The 5,000-nt window shown below is 34.6% G+C and overlaps 1 long non-coding RNA gene across 1 annotated transcript in view; it reads right to left on the reverse strand.

Annotated features, from left to right (window-relative positions):
• LOC137637969 (uncharacterized) overlaps window positions 1-5,000 on the reverse strand; it is a 1,042,445-nt gene that overhangs the window by 119,228 nt on the left and 918,217 nt on the right. The window lies entirely within an intron of this gene.

The raw sequence follows: 5,000 nt of genomic DNA on the forward strand, positions 1-5,000 counted from the left end.
AAAATAATTTATTGTTCTACGAAACTAAAAACCAAAATATGTCTTAAAAATATTCTTAGAAACTTTCAGATTAGATTTATTCCTCTACGAAACTAAAAACGAAATACGGTTAAAAAAAAAGACGACTTGGAATCTTTCAGATTAAATTTATTCTTCTACGAAACTAAAAAAACAAAATATGGTTTAAAAAATATTCTTAGAAACCTTCAGATTAAATCTTTTCCCCTACGAAACTAAAAACCAAAATATGGTTTAATAAACAACATATACAATATAAAAAGCCAAAACAACAAAATCGTATAGTTTAATGAGATTATTTCTTTTATGAAACTTTATTTTTGTTGGAAACTAAAAGTAGTTCTTAAAAACCAATTTCAAACGAACCTAGAGAAAGAAAAACACTCATAAAACAGTGTTAAGAGCAATAGGAAAAAGAAAAATAGTCCGGGAATACATCATAAATTATAAGACATAACATAGGCCTAACTGGCTGTAAGCTGACGTAAGCCTTCCTAAATATAAACGAATAACCTTTCTAAATATAATTCATGTGGTGTATACGTGTCTTTCAAGCTCGGCTTAGCAATCGGCTAAACCATTTTCAAGATGAAGCTTCTAATGAAATTTTTGAGGTAGATTCTCAAATAAAATTCATTTTTTTTTGCAATACATGGAAGACATAAATGAAAATATAGAATTTTGAGGTAGATTCTCAAATAGATTTTTTTTTTTTACAATACATGGAAGACATAAATGGAAATATAGAATTTTGAAGTAGATTCTCAAATAAAATTAATTTTTTTACAATACATGGAAGACATAAATGAAAATATAGAATTTTGAGGTAGATTTTCAAATAAAATTAATTTTTTTACAATACATGGAAGATATAAATAAATAATAAAAAAAAAAAAAGATATAGTGCTTGAATTGGATTCTCAAACAAAATTAATCTCTTTTCATACACGGAAGACAAATGAAAAAATAAAAATACAGCAATAGAAAAAATCATAATCTTTGAGGTGGATTCTCAAAGAAATTTTTATTTTTTGTTTTAATTTTTTTTACATTACATGGAAGGCAAATGAAAATATGAGAAAAAATCATAATCTTCGAAATGAATCCCCCCCCCCAAAAAAAAAAATCAATCTCTTTTCATACATCGAAGACAAGAATGAAAAAATAAAAAATAGAAAAAAAAAACATTTTAATCTTTGAAGGGAAATCTCAAACAAAATTAATCTCTTTTTATACATGGAAGACATATGACAAAATAATTTTTTTTTTTCATATCTCGAAAATCAAAACATTCAATTATAAAAACTCCAATACCTAAGAGTTTAATCATTGCGATTTGAATTAGTTATTTTCCATCATAGGAATACAATTTATCTTTTCCTTTCCGGAGAGCGATTTGACAAAAGCCCCCAACTTATATTTCTCATCCGGCCTCCTTGAAATTGGATAGGATTACTTGTGGGTTAGTGTCCTGAACCATTTTTTCCGCTATTATATCCTTCAATTTACTGTAGGCCTTTGAGAGTTATTTAAGATACAGAGTCACTTAAAAGGTTTAAACACTGCTCATGCATGGCAGAGGCAAGGGACAGTGACATTGCCCTATCAAGCAGGACAATACCCTAGAGACAGACCATATATACATTTGATCAGAGCCCACGTCCCCTCTCCATCAAAGCTAGGACCAAGGAGGGCCGGGCAATGGCTGCTCATGACTCAGCAGATAGACCTATAGGCTCCCCAAAAACCCCCATCCTTAGCTCACAAGGATGGTGAGGTTGCAGCGACCAAAAAAGAAACTAACGAGTATGAGCGGGACTCGAACCCCAGTCTGGCATTCATCAGTCAGGGACGTTACCAAATCGGCCACCAACAACCCTTTTAGATATAAACGAATAAGAGGAAGTTGTTCTCAAAAGCAAAGAGTAATTCGTACAAATGTGAATAAATTCTAAGTACTGACAAGTAATTACTTAAAGGGGATAAAAAGTAGCATAGTGAATACTTTTAATGTACATAAAATAGGATTCAAAACTTCTCTTTTGAAAGGTTTCCCCGATGTATTCATATTTAGATGAATAGTAAAATTTGCCACTGCGAATACATATGTTAATTACAAAATTTATTCAAGTACATATATCATGATGCATATACAATATTACATTGTAAAATTTGTAAATTAATATTTCTTAATAAAAGAAAAAAAATCATTCATTGATAAGGATATAATTATCATCAAATGCTTACATAATGTAGCACCTTTTCCACATTAACAAATCATTTAACTATGAGAAAAACTCTTTAAATACAGAGAATAACACTAGCTAATTTCTTTCTCGAGATTTATGAAGACAACTGCAAGTTGATTGATTGATTGACTGATTATGAGTTATCGCTAAAGAATGAAACAATCAAGAGGTATAGATGCATCAAATCTCCTCCAACAGAGTGTACTTTCAAATTTGTAATCACCAAGGTCAAGGAAAAACAATGAAAGGTTTCCGGGTCGTTGTGGCCTCGTTGGTAACGTCTCAGCCTGGTGATCACCAGACGGGGGGTTCGAGTCCCGCTAGGACTTGTTAGTTTCTTTAATGTCTGCAACCTTACCTTATGAGCTAAGGATGGGGGTTTTGGGGAAGCCCTATAGGTCTACCTACCGAGTCATCTGCAGCTATTACCTACCCCTCCCTGGTCCTAGCTTGGGTGGAGAGGGGGTTGGGCGCTGATCATAATGATATATGGTCTCTACCTACTGAGTCATCAGCAGCTATTACCTACCCCTCCCTGGTCCTAGCTTGGGTGGAGAGGGGGTTGGGCGCTGATCATAATGATACATGGTCTCTACCTACTGAGTCATCAGCAGCTATTACCTACCCCTCCCTGGTCCTAGCTTGGGTGGAGAGGGGGTTGAGCGCTGATCATAAGATACATGGTCAGTCTCTAGGTCATTGTCCTGCTTACTAGGGTAATGTCACTGTCCCTTGCCTCTACCATTCATGAGCGGCCTTTGAATGCTCAATAAAATTCCACCCTCGTCCATTCTCCCGGGTAGTAGAATTTTGACCTGTGTTCCCGAAATCTGATCCTGGTATCATAACAAAGTCCCAGACATACGCATATACATAAATACAGCTCTTCGCACTCCCCAAGAGAGATTAGTTCAACAAACGTTTAATTGGGCTCCACAAGGCACTAGAAGAGTTGGAAGACCCAGGCCTGCATGGCTCAGGACTATGAAGCGCGAAGTAGATGATGATGAATGGAGAAGTATTGATTTAAAAGCTCAAAATAGAGACAACTGGCGAAATCTTACCGAAGCCCTTTGCGTCAATAGGCGTAGGAGGTGGTGATGATGATGATGATGATGATGATGACATACATACATACAGGTAGGCAGTCACGAGTGAATACATAACCTAACTGTCGGAATTAAAACTATACACTTGACCAGGCCTTCCTACGCTCACTTGCCCCACGTGAAACGAGCGGTCAAAAAAAAAAAAAAAAAAAAAAAAAAAAAAAAAAACAATCACATTCCAAACGATTGCGAGAAGTGGTTAACGTCCAAATAACCATTGGGGTTAATTAAAGAATCGTTATATCAGAGCTAATAACCATCAGGTCTACCTCTAATCACCATGCCTAATGGGGGCCGTCCATCGCTCAATGATAATTTTTGGGAGACATACCGCACGAGGTGCAGTTGAATTGAGAAAGACATGAATGTTATGTAAAATAGATTGGCCACTCGCAAGTTCTCGCTTATATAAATAAAAAGATTTTCGAGAGGGGGGTTGGGAGGGAGATAGAAAAATGTGCAATGATGCGTATATATGTAACGACAATTGTATTTGCAAATGCGAGGAATAATAGTAAACTATATAAATAAAAAGATTTTCGAGAGGGGGGTTGGGAGGGAGATAGAAAAATGTGCAATGATGCGTATATATGTAACGACAATTGTATTTGCAAATGCGAGGAATAATAGTAAACTATATAAATAAAAAGATTTTCGAGAGGGGGGTTGGGAGGGAGATAGAAAAATGTGCAATGATGCGTAAATATGTAACGACAATTGTATTTGCAATTGCGAGGAATAATAGTAAACTATATAAATAAAAAGATTTTCGAGAGGGGGTTGGGAGGGAGATAGAAAAATGTGCAATGAGTCTATAAGAATGGCTTACTTGCAAGACAAATATGCGTAAATATGTAACGACAAATGTAATTGCAAATGCGAGGAATAATACTAAACTAATTATGCATCACTTTAAAAACTGCATGACTTCTTGTAACATAAAATACAGAAAACATTATAAAAGTGGCCACAAGTTATGATATAAAGACACTACTGAAGAACGCGAGGAATAAAAACAATATCATCAATAGAAATTTAAATAATTTCTGAAATCTAATGTCACCTGTAGGTGAAATCAATCATGTTTAAAAAAGACCCATTAGAAAATAATATTGTACAATTAAGCAACATAAAGTGTAATAATGATACACATAGTAAAGTTGAACAACGATTATTTTTTGAGTAAATACAATGAAAAACAGGAACGCAAACAACCATAAAGACTAATCTGATACAAGAACTAAAGGAAAGATCAGTAATAAGAAAAAAAAAAATATTGTGATGTGTGACAAGTACCTTGCAAGATCAAAGGTCACGACTAAGATGACACGGAAGTTAAGCAAATATGATAAACAAGAACAACAAAACTGATAGAAGAAACCAAGGGAAAAAAAAACATAATAATTAAATAAGACAATACGTTCGTTAGTTCGTTCGTTTTAGAACGCCTTGCCTACAGCAAGACACGGGCTCTTGCACGAGGCAGTTAGTAAGAGATAAAATCAAGACAACCCCGGCCCTTCCTCTTCCAAAATAATAGGGGAGGGGAGGGGATGATATGTACTAAAAACCAATCAAGGATTCCAGTTAAAAACACAAACAAGTTTTAGATGAAATGAGCTAG

Source organism: Palaemon carinicauda, chromosome 3 (genome assembly GCF_036898095.1).
Source record: "Palaemon carinicauda isolate YSFRI2023 chromosome 3, ASM3689809v2, whole genome shotgun sequence".
NCBI classification, from domain to species: Eukaryota; Metazoa; Arthropoda; class Malacostraca; order Decapoda; family Palaemonidae; genus Palaemon; species Palaemon carinicauda.